Source organism: Vulpes lagopus, chromosome 9 (genome assembly GCF_018345385.1).
Source record: "Vulpes lagopus strain Blue_001 chromosome 9, ASM1834538v1, whole genome shotgun sequence".
Lineage (NCBI taxonomy): Eukaryota > Metazoa > Chordata > Mammalia > Carnivora > Canidae > Vulpes > Vulpes lagopus.
Genome location: NC_054832.1, coordinates 56,372,048 through 56,385,091, shown reverse-complemented (window position 1 = coordinate 56,385,091; position 13,044 = coordinate 56,372,048). Strand labels below are relative to the sequence as shown.

The window sequence follows — 13,044 nt, the reverse complement described above, 5'->3', positions numbered from 1 at the left end:
TTGAAGTTTCTTCCTAAAACAATCAAATGAGAAATTAGGAAATTACAAACAAAAAGATTAGGAAAATAAAGTAGGCTTGAGACACCTATTATTTCTCAATCTTCTAATTGTACATTAAACTCACAAAATATTTTAATCAAATTTTTAATTACCTTGTTAAATGTTCTAATACTTTAAAGAATACACATATAAAAAACTAACAGGTATTTCAGGACATATATTAAAATATTACCATTTTTTTGAAATAAGGATTTAGGTCAAGTATAACATCATTATACTACAAAGGGTTTTTTATAAGGACAGAGATTTATGAATTGCTGTTTTGACTACAACTCCATCATCAAAGTAAAACAGATGTGTGATGTATGAGTTCTGTGGTTTCTTTTCTACAGACGGGACAAAAAAAATTTTTCCTTAGTTAAGTTAGTTTAACATTTTGCATCTTATTTAAATTTTTTAAAAACTATAGTTTCCAGCAATTTGAAAGTAGTGATTGGGCAACTCTAAGCTTCAAAATAGACAATGGGAATTAATACCCTGCTTGATATTATTATACGATCTCTATAAAAAGATTTTAGTACTAAATATACATTTATAATTCATAACATTTTACATATTTAAACAATATTTTAATAGCTCTGTGCATTTAATTTTACTAATATCTCACATTTGAGGTATTTTTTTCTGTATAGTATTTTTATGTTAATAAGTGAACTGGAATTGCTATTTTATGAAATTGCCTTTATGACATTTACATTATAACTAAATTTTTTGAGACTTAGCCATTCTCTAATAGACAACTTCACCAAGTTCAATTCAAATCACACAGATACAAGGAAGCCAAGATGATTTAAATCATGAGTTCAACATGTCATACCCTTCTTGACATCATTTTATTTTTTAACCATCTTCCAATGGACCGTATAAGATGTATAGGGGTTGATGGTTCAGGTGACTGAATTTATGTACAGAATCTGTTGCTGAATGATCAAATAATTGTATTTTGAAAATACATTTGATAGGTTAAGAGCAATCATTAACCAGCTGAAAATATTTACTTAAGAGTCCCATAATATATCCAAATGGTTGAAATGATTATTGTCTGTGATTAATAATCTGATGTGGTTAAGCTATAATTAAAGACCTTAAGAATAAATAGCTATATTAATTTCATAAGCTTCATAGTTATAAGTATTGTGGTATCATTCATGACAAAATGTGTTGTCTTCTCTGGTGATTATAGTGGCAGTAGTAAGAATTTTAACCAATTTTACAAATGTATCAAAATAAAAATATTTTAGATCAACTATGCATTCAGTCTCTCTGCTTAATATATAATTTGCAAGTGATTACTTGATTAGACAATTTACTTACTAAATACTTATAAAATTAAGAGTGCTACACTCAAGAAAGGAATAGTGTTTAGAAATGTTATTAGGAGCAAATATTTAGAGTACTTGAAATAGACACATATCTATTTTGTTTTCAGAAACACTTTACTGAGGATTATTTTTTTCTTGTAGAAAATGTTTAAAAAACTTTATATCATGCAAAATGTAGAAAACTGTATTTTTTTAGTTTTGTTAAATCAAGTGTACCTATAAATGGCGATAATATAACAACTCCTGCAGATATTTCCTAAGAATGACAGTCTATTTTGTCATTCCTTCCTCATAAAGGGATTATTTATCACAAGTTAGCCCTAGCTTAAATATTTTGTATCAGTTTTTAGCTTATTTTATGGGTAATAATTAAACAGGAGGAGAAAACAATAGATTCATTATTCTATCACTCATGCAGTCCCATTTCCAATGATTCTTGTTCATTTTAAATATTATCTCTCTTTAAAATGTCATGAAATTGGTGTTCTGATATTTAAAGAATTTTTAGTGAGGTATACTGATTTTTATTTCAGCAACTACACCATAGATTAACTGATCAGAATTCTGAACCACAACCACTGGAGGAAATATTGGAGAGGAGTTCAAAGAAGATAAACGGAAGGGAGAAGATGTACTTAGTTGTGAAGTGGACACATGCACTTTCATTCAAACCATTTTGCTTCAAGTAATGACCATGGGTCAAGTTCATAACTCTGTAGAGAACTGGATGAGCTGGGAGATACACAAACAAGAACAGGATTACAGCTTATACATGCAGACAAACCAGAAGTCAGTGTAGAAGCCTTTTCTTGTATAGAGACGAGGTGGTTGCTTACTCTGAAACATAAAGTCTATTTTTAGCAACATGAAACATTACTGATATTTCAAACAAGCTGAAATGCCTTTAGTTTGATTTTTATTTTATCTTCAGGTCTTTGAGATTTTAGACTCCTACATTTCCTACTCAGAAACCAAACTCTAACTATTCTGAGGGCAAATATGCAGCCATAACTCTGACCTTACCACCAGTGAATACTTTTTAAATAAAAAATGACTGGCAAACTAGTCAGGCTGAGAATCAGGATTGGACACCATATGTTTTAAGTTAGGAAATCATGGCAGAGTATTTTCCTCTGTCATTGACCCTTTGGCCATCCTTTTGTGTACTCATGACACTGAATTTTGTCTCCTCTTCTTTTTCAGATAAGTATATAACAAAAACTCTTACACTAATTGATAATATTAGTGAGTTTTTTCAGACTTTCATTTGTAATTCATGAAGAAAAATTAAAATAAAAAAATAACCATCTTTTGTAATATACTGTGATAGCTCCTAGTGTGATAGGAAATTTAACCTACAGATAATTCTAGGTTCCCAATGTAATGAAAAATAAAAATAATTTGTATATTTTTTAATTCACTCTATTTATCATATACAATTTCCATATATTTACAGTTATGAATGAAGATACTCTGAAGGGTGCCAAGTTGTCCAAGTCGAACAATAGCAGCAAAAACTCAACCGACAACTTCTGACCAGAGCACATATTTTATACACTTAAACACACAAAGAGGATAGAGAAATTAGATTTTAAGATATGCATGGTAAATCATCTTTAAATGATTAGCATATAATCTCATGGAGGATTAAACACAGCAATTAGTACAGAGATGGTAGTTAGTAATCTTAAAAACAGTCAATAAATAATCATGATTATATTCTGTAAATGATTAAGTGGTTTTCCCATCATAATCAGAACTGAGTTCTAATCACATTTATAAATAAGAATTGTTTTAAAATCTTATTTCCTTGGTAATATACTTTATCCTTTTATTTATAATTTTTAAAGAGAAGAGGTTTTAAAATGTTTTAGATTAGACTCAGTGATAACATTTCTCAGGATAGCCTTGGAAAGACATCTGCATTAGAGTATTCCAGAAAATATTTATATTGAATATATGACAGTATTAAAGTTCATTGCAGCACTTTGGCAGCTGCTCCAGATGCTACCCAATCTAGGGTTTTAAGATTTCAAATAAGAGCTTATGGGCAGTTGTCAAGGTAATTTCTCTTCCAAGAATTTATTTGGGCAATTTCATTACTCCAGTCACTACAGCTAAGGTCTCTTTCTTAGACTGAGCATAATTTCTTTCAAATTTAGTCACAGTATGTGACACAAACCAAGTACTGCTTTCACTGGCATCTGAAAATCTATATGATATCAGAGAAGGAGCTTGAGGAGAACTGCACAAGTCATGATTAAAAGCAAAAAGGCTAAACATATTGACAATTTTATTCAAGCTCTAACTTTCTTGTTGTTGTTGGGTCATTTCCAATTTTTAAAAACTTTTTCTTGATTACTTACATATCCAGTATATTTAATTTATTTTTCCTGATGCATTTTGTTCTGCTACACTGCTTAATGGCCATTATAAAGTTTCTGCAGGAAAACTTTAAGAATGACATATATTTGAATGTACAAATATATACATACATACATACATACATGTGACTGGATATTTCAATGCTTCTAAAAATGATAAATATTATCTCAGGATTACACAATCTGAATATATGTCTTATATTTATTGATATTTTTTGCAATAGATTTCTCTATTATAATAAAGTATTTTTATTAACTTTGATTTCATTAATAAATTATTTCTCCTTCTGTGTTTATAGAGATGAAAAAGCTATTAGGTGTTCACTTGTGTTTAAAGCCACACTTGGACACTAGCCATAACCCTTATCAACATTATCATGTTAGAAAATAAAGGATGATGATAGTGGGGCTTCAATTTATAGGAAGTAACAATAAAACTGAGAAACCACAATTTTACAAAACCATCTCAATTACTCGGTTGCTGTATCTAAAGGGCCAAACTGAAGTGGAGAGTTGTACAATTGCTCCTGTAATTAAGTCCCTGAGAGCTCAAAACACATTTTGCCTAGATAATCCAGGTAATTCCAACTCAAGTGCCCAAGAGTCCCACTTTAAGATTACCCAATGTACTAGAAATCCAAACTTATGGAACAGCTAAGTCAGAGAACCATTCTCCTGTCACAAAAGGATTTATCCTAGTATTTTTTTTCATTGTTAAAGAGGCCGTAGCTGCCCAAGAATGAGGACATTTTTTTGCTTATTAACTAACTGGGTTACTCATACATGTCGACCAATCTCCTAAAGCAAACATGAAGTTACTAGAACAGATCTAATTTCTGATACCTTTGTTTTTAGTTGTCTAGAGCAGTGCTTTGGGAATTGAACATCTGGTTCAATATCCAAGATCTTTGCTTAATAACTGTTAACCTTGGAAACATTGTTTAACCTTTCTAAGCTTCTGTTACTCATCTATTAAATAAGGGTGACAATATTCCATATTTTATATGACTGTTAAAAGTATGACAATGAAGATAAAATAGTCTAACCAGAAAAACAGTAAGCACTCAATTTTAAGTACTAATATTTGGATGCTAGCTCCTACTTCCCACCTAAAGGAAGCCTAAATTACATGCCACTCCAAAATGTGATCAATACTGACTGAAGATAATATGCAGGTGGGAGTGTTGCAAATCTTTTTTTTATTCTCCATGGCAACTCATTTCTGCAAGTATAATTACTAGATAGAAAACATTTTTATTAATTCATTTGAAAACTGTTTATTGAGTATATACTTTGTGCTAACTTACAATCCCAGGAACTGAACATGTAATAATGAAAAAGAATCCTCAGGACTGTTCAGTCTTGCAAGGAATATAGATAATTTATTTTCAAAAAAATTGATATCCTAACAACAAAGAGTCAAACTGTGTATAACAAAACTGCAAGGAGAAATATATAGATCCATTTTTCTTCGTATTTTTTTTAAAGATTTTATTTATTTATTCAAGAGAGATACACAGAGAGAGGCAGAGACACAGGCAGAGGGAGAAGCAGGCTCCATGCAGGGAGCCCGACTCGGGACTCGATCCCCAGGGACTCGAGGATCAGGCCCTGAGCTGAAGGCAGGTGCTAAACCGCTGAGCCACCCAGGGATCCCCTAGATCCATTTTTATAGTTGAAACTTTAACACCCTTCTTTCAGAAATGGACAGGTCCACTAGGACAGGTCCAGTAGTCAGTACATTTCAGAAGTTCTCTCCCTGTTCTCCCCCACACTCAAACTCTCTGAAAGAAAGAAGAAAGAAAGAAAGAAAAAGAAGAAAGAAAGAAAAAAGAGAAAGAAAGAAAGAAAGAAAGAAAGAAAGAAAGAAAGAAAGAAAGAAAGAAAGAAAGAAAGAAAGAAAAAAGAAAGAAACCTAAAATCAGCAAGTTTTCACCTTAAGAAATTAGAAAAAGAGAGCAAATTAAATCAAAAGTAAGCAGAAAAAAATAATAATTAGGGTAGAGACCAATGAAATAAAAAACAAGAAATCGATAGAGAAGAGCAACAAAACAAAAAGCTGTTTGTTGGAACATCCATAAAATCAATAAGCCTCTAATCAGGTTAACTAAGAAAAAGAGAAAAAAAAATTACTAACATAAGAAAATAAAGGGAGGACGTCACTAAAGATCACGTGAACATTAAAAGGATAATAAAGGAATATTATAAAAAGCTCTAGGTCCACAAATTTAATAAACTAAATGTAGTGGACCAATTCCTTGAAAAACACAATTTGCCAAAATTCACACAAGAATAGTCTCAATGACCTTATATCTATTAAAGAAATTGAATCAATAATTAATAAACTTCCAAAGCAGAAATCATCAAGCCCAAGCGGATTTACTGATAAGTTCCACCAAAAAATTAAGGGAAAAAAATAACAATTCTCTACAATCACTTTCAAGGTTAAAAGCAGAGGGAAGACCCTCACTCCTTCTGTCAGCATTGCCCTAATACCAAAACCAAACTTTATAAGAAAACTCTAGACCAATATCTCTCAGGAACACAGATGCAAAAATCCTTAATGAAATATTAGAAAATCAAGTTCCACAATGCAGAAGAATTATACACCACAACCAAATAGGACTTAACCAGGTATGCAAGCCCGGCTGAACATTTGAAAATCAATTAATGTAACTTATCATATCAACCAGCTAAAAAAAAATAATTATAGTAACATTATCATATCATTTGATGCAGAAAAATATTTGACAAAATCTAATATCAGTTTATAATAGGAATTCTCAGTAAATTAGGACTAGCGGGGCTCTTCCTCAAATTGATAAAGCTTACAGAAAAGCCTACATAGAATGTCAGACTTAATAGTGAGAAACTAGTTTTCCCAGTAAGATCAGGAACAAGGAGAGGATGTCCCCTCTCACCACTCCTTTTCAACATCATACTGAAAGTCTTAGCTAATGCATTAAGACAAGAAAAGAAAATAAAGCGTATATAGAGTGGGAAGAAGGAAGTAAAACTGTTTACAGATGACATTATCATCTATGTAGAAGACCTGAAATAATTAACAAGTAACTCTTAGAACTAATAAATGAATAGAGCAAAGTAGCAAGATACAGGGTTAATACACAAAAGCCAATCACTTTCCTCTATGCCAGCAACAAACAAGTGAAATTTGAAATTAGAAACACAATATTCTCCACACACAAAAAAAAAAGAAACACAATATTCTTATAAATATTATAACACCCAAAATGAAACATTTAGGTAAAATGTAACAAAATAATTTAACAAAATATGTACAAGATTTATATGAGGAAAACAACAAAACTTTGATAAATAAAATCAAAGAACTAAATAAATAGTGAGATATTCCATGTGCATGAATAGAAATACTCGATATTGTCAAGATACGACTTCTTCCCAATTTGTTCTATAAATTCAGTGTAATCGTAATCAAAATCTTAGCGTCTTAGTTTGATATCAACAAAATTATTCTCAAGTTTATATGGAGAGGGAAAAACCCAAAACAGTCAACACAATTTTGAAGTAGACAAAAGTTGGAGGATGGACACTACACAACATCAAGACTTACTATAAATCAACAATAATCAAGACAGAATAGTCAGTCCTGTGATAGAATAAACAAATAGATCAATGAAATAGGATAGAGAGTCCAGAAATAGACCCACAGAATATAGTCACCCCATTTGATAAAGAATCAAAGGCAGGACAATAGAGCTAAGACCATCTTTTCAATGATAAAGGCCTACATCAAGAAAAAAAGGTCTTAAATAAAATCTAGGATTATACAAGAAACTGGAAAAAGATGTAACAGATAGTGACTATAGTTAACAAGAAAGTATTGTATATCTAAAAGTTGCAAAGAAAGTAAATATTCAATATACTCACAATAAGAATAACACAATAAAATGGTAACTTTGTAAGATGAAGGATGTGTTAATTAACTTTATTGTGGTAATTGCTTCACAAATATATATGTATATCAAATCATTACATTATACAGCTTAAACTTAAACAATGTTTTGTGCCAGTTATATCCCAATAAAGCTGAAAAAATTTTAAAAAGACATATAAAAATGGAGATCATTTTTTGCATCAGCTTCCTATGATAACCCATTCTCCACCAAGTAAATCTGGTTTCCTTTGCCTACCTTTACACTTGCATCCTCTTTCCCTAGTCAGTGTCTATAGCTTTTTCCCCACCTTTTATAGATGTTAACATTTTGGCCTATTTTGGCCTAGTTTATCTCTGACACTCCCAGAGACATCGGTGCATTTGATCCAGCTTTGCTCACCAATGTCTTCTTGACAAATTCCTTGGATAATTTTCTTTTCCATCTGACTTGATCTGTCTGTGCCATTTGGAAAAAGGAGATTTTTCCTCCTTTGAGATATTTCTTTTCTGATTTCCACAGTGAAAAGTCACATTCTACTATCCTAAATCTTGCAACCATTTGTAAAACTGACTCCTTTTTCTTCCTATTATTTGTGTGTGCCTGTATGTGTGTGTACATATGTAAACTACTTCCTATAAAATGCAAGTTTCCTGAGGACAGAGACTGTATAGTAATCACCTCTGTAACCCACCTAGAACTAGGGCCAGTGTGAACTAGATATTTAACAAACACACTTGTACCATTTTATTTCAAATGAGATCTTTAACTTTTTCTATAAAGCTAAAACATAATAGGTCATTTACTGAAACTTAAGAAATATTTTACACACAAATTCAAAGGAAAGAATATGCTTGTAGTAACTGTAATTATTTTTTAAATATTTTTTAATCCCATGCTTTATCTTTCCCTAAAAAATAAGTACTTGTATATATAATATATGTAATGTATTATATGTAAGAAAATCCACTTTAGTATAGGTGGTCAAGAATTGTAAGAAATGGGATCTAGCTTCCTGAATATAGAGTCTGCAAACATTTGTGTTTTATTTTATTTTTTTAAAGATTTATTTATTTGAGAGAGAGAGAGAGAGAGAGAGAGAGCATATGGGGGGAGGGGCAAAGGGAAAGAATCTCAAGCTCTCCCTGCACAGCAGAGAGCCTCACAGGCAGCTGGTGGGGATAGGGGGTGGGGGGGTGGAGGGTGAGAAGGGTGGGGGTACCGGGTTAGGGAGGTGCTTAGTCTCATGACCCTGAGATCATGACCTGAGCAGAAACCAAGAGTTGAATGCTTACCTGACTGAGTCACCCACGTGCCCTAATATTTGTTTTAAAACTATATCTCCCAATACTCTCTCCTTAATTAGTCAGTCAGAATTGAGTTTGATATTTTTTTGAATCTGATATTTTTTAATCCTTTATAATTCTTTATTTTAAAATTATTCTTTAGGGACACCTGGGTGACTCAGCAGTTGAGTGTATGCCTTTGGCTCAGGGCATGATCCCAGAGTCCTGGAATTGAGTCCCACATCAGGCTCCCTGCATGGAGCCTGCTTCTCCCTCTGCCTATGTCTCTGACTCTCTCTCTCTGTGTCTCTTATGAATAAATAAATAAAATATTTTTTAAAAGATTAAAAATAAATAAAATAAAATAATTTTTAATAATATATCTCTTTTCAGTCACATTATATTTTTATATGTGAGAAGAAATGATTTGTATTCCTTAATAAAATAACCTAATTTTTATTCTTTTTGCCCTATCCTTCTTCTTTTTTGTCTAGCTAATGCTACTTTTACTGGTAGCATTACCAATATATTTCTATCCCATTAGATAGAGATAGCATTTTCTGGAGCTCAAAAATGTCACTGAGGTTGGATGGAGAGAGAAGGCAGAGAATGGGAACCAGAATAGAATGCTTTCCTTGGGCAGGCCAACCCATTAAGGGCCATCCACTGGGCTGAGCTGGACTTGTGGGCTCTGAGGCTGAGAGAGTGATATATGGTGGATGAGGACCAAGTACTTGAAACTGGCATCTCCTTCTTCCCCCTTCTCTCATTCATTTCTGCTAATGATAATTTCAGTCACTCTCAGCACGGCTTTAGTTGTGTTTACAAATAAGAGTAAGCCACAAAACTCAAAAGAACATTTAAAGTCTAAGTTATTAGCTTTTTTGAAACCCAAGGTTATAACTATATTCTTTATGTTTTATTGTATTTGAAATGTTGTAGTCAAAGAAAAAGCATCTGCTTTAAAAATATGTAGTGAAAAATTTCCCAAGATACATATCGAGAATAAGGCTTTTAAAAAAAGATTATTTATTTATTGAAGAGAGAGAGAGAGAGAGTAGGGGCAGAAGTAGAAGGAGAAGCAGACTCCCCATCAAGCAGGAAGGCTGACTTAGGGCTCAATCCCAAGATCCCAGGATCATGACCTGAGCTGAAGGCAGACTGAGCCACGAAGGTACCCCTAAGATCTTTTTTTTTAACAACCTAAAATTTGGCAAGTTAAAAAAGATTTAATATTTATTTAATGACTTGCTGAAGCATAGTTGGAAGGAGGAGTTTGGCATCTCAGCGAGGACTTCAGATTCCACTTCGAGTTTATACTTGCTGGCATTTTTAGAGGACACAGTGAATAATGCTTTTTTTCCCTGCCTAAAGGTGGAAACTGCTGAAAGATGGCTTAAGAGACTTGAACATAGGCCACCTTTATAACGGTGATATTGGGAAAAGTATAGGCCTAGTGTGAGCAGTACTTTCTAATAATTCTTCCCCAAGTTAGACAAATCTAGACACCTAAATGCAATTGGTGCTAGACAAACACAGGCCTGCCCAGGTGCCTCTGTAAAATTAGCAACATGGAGTAGCAAAGCAGTACGTCTGTTTCCTGGTGGTCCCTTGACAACCTGAGGGGGATACCTGTGGGAAGGAAACTGGGAGGATTTCTTCTCCCTAACTCATTAATTGCCTTTCTCCTCCTTGCATGGAGGAATCATAACTGGTGGAACAAGATGCCAGGAATTAAGTAACATCTCTTCTGATGGGAAGAATATAGCACACACACTCCGTTCCCAACAACTCTTACTGGAATAGAATCCTAGAAAAAGAGAAAGAGCTGCTATTACATACCTATTGGATATCAGAAAAGGAAACAGGAATCTACTAGTTAAAACAGGAAAATAACAACAATCAGAATGGTACAAAAAGGACAGGGTTTCAAAAATTTCAGAGGAAAGAAGCATTCATTTATATTTTGATTCATCTGCCTTTCCACATGGAGTCAGAATGGAAAATAGGTAAATATACTAATTTTTAAAGAAACTAATGATTTCTGCTTATTTGTAAAAAAAGAAAGTCCATTAAAAGAATTAAAGTAGATCTAAAAGTTGTGATTCAAAGACAATGTGTCACAGTCATGAATACATATGTACTCCTTTTTTTTCAAATATGTGCTGTTAAATAAGTCCTTTGAAAGCATTACAGAAGTAATAGTATCTGTATTACCTATTTTATTAGTGATCTATTACTAAATGGATAGCTATCAATAAAGTTGTTTTGTTCTGTAGTCATTTTTTTGACTTTTTAAAAAAAAGACCTCAGATTCACATAAATATTATAAAACTCCAATATCATTGGTGACTCTGGAAGTCACCATTGATAGCCATCAATGCCTTCTATGATATTCAATCCAAAGGGTATTTTCAATCTCTTATCCCTTCATGCCTCTGTGGCATTTAACAGTCTTGACTATTCTTGCCTATTAGAAAAGTGGTCTTTCCTTGGCATTTTGACAAAATTTTCTCCTGTTTCTTCCTACAAGACTGGTCTTTTCTCTTCCATTTTTTTGGTTTTGTTTTTTGTGTTTATGATTTTATTTGTTTATTTCAGAGAGAGAGAGGATGCACAAGCATGAGTAGGGGGAAAGGGGTGGGCTAAGCCGATAGCCCACCATGGGGCTCCATCCCAGGACCTGAGCTGAAGGCAGACACTTAACTAACTGAGCCACCAAGGAGCCCCTGTTTGTTTGTTTAAGATTTGATTTATTTATTTTAGAGAAAGAGAGAGCAAGGCACGGGGAGGGTCTGAGGAAGATGGGGAATCCCAAGCGTACTCTGCACTGAGCATGGAGTCCTACCTGGAACTCGACCTCACGACCCTGAGGTCACCACCTTAGCCAAAATCAAGAGTCTGTTGCTTAACCAACTGAGCCACCCAGGTACCCCTTGAGTTTCCACTGTTACCTCATCTTGTTCTACCATGCCTTTCCCTGTTAGTGTTGCTCAACCTTTTATTACGATGTGCTCTTTCGTTGGATAAGCTTATGCATCCCCAGGACTTCAATTGCCCTCTGTAGAGCTCTTGATGTCTTTTCAGAGTTCATGCATGTATACTCACTTGCATAATTGAAGTATTACCCATAAATTCCAAAATAATCTCAAATCCAAATCCAATATGTCCAAAATTGAGCTTCTCATCTTCCAGTAGTTTTTATCAGTGAATGGCTCTTCCATCCATTCAGTTGCAAAGATCAGAAACTTGGGAATCATTCTTTCTTTTTTTTTTTAAGATTTTTTGGGTTTATTCATGAAAGACGGAGAGAGAGAGAGAGAGAGAGAGAGACAGAGAGAGGCTGAGATATAGGCAGAGGGAGAAGCAGGCTCCATGTGAGGAGTCTGATGTGGGACTCGATCCTGGGACTCCAGGATCACGCCTGGGCTGAAGGCAGGTGCTCAACCGCTGAGCCATCTAGGCGTCCCTTGGGAATCATTCTTGATGGCCCCTTGGCATTATCTGTGATATGAAATCAGGAAGGCCTTATAAAATCTTATTCTCCCCAAAAGAGGGTGTAATTAAAAGTAATTATAAAAAGGTAAATAAAAATAAGGGTAGAAACATAAACTGTTGCTGGGAAAACCATTGTGAAAGTTGGTGTATAAGATTGTCCTTGGTCTTTATTCAATTCTTTCATACAGACCTATTTGGAATGGAGGATTGACAGAGTCAAGCATCTGTTGGTCTCTAAAAGGGAATATCTCCCCAACTATCTTTGTAGTTTCTCTGGAGAAATAACAGGACTTATTGGGATGAGCCTTTGAAAAAAGATGCTGTTTCTCCTAAAGTCAACGGACAGGTATGCTTTGAATCATCAATTACTGTCAAAAATAGATTTGGGCATTAGTGTTCAAAATGCTCTTCTCACTTCAGCCTTTTCCTCAACCAGGTGGGTGTACCAGATCTGGGAACAAATTAAAAGGTTTTAGCTTGTTTGTGTCCTTTTCCAGAGAACATGATCTGAAAAAGATATATTTTCTACTCATTGTAAACTACAGGATAATGCATATGGAGTAACTATCTTGGTGCTTAC

The 13,044-nt window shown here is 33.6% G+C and overlaps 1 long non-coding RNA gene across 1 annotated transcript in view; it reads left to right on the top strand.

The window, feature by feature from the left end:
- Positions 1-13,044, top strand: part of LOC121498934 — a 36,284-nt gene that overhangs the window by 21,289 nt on the left and 1,951 nt on the right. Inside the window, exon 2 of the long non-coding RNA XR_005989952.1 lies at positions 12,653-12,810. This is a non-coding gene — a long non-coding RNA (uncharacterized LOC121498934). The remainder of the gene's footprint in view (positions 1-12,652; positions 12,811-13,044) is intronic.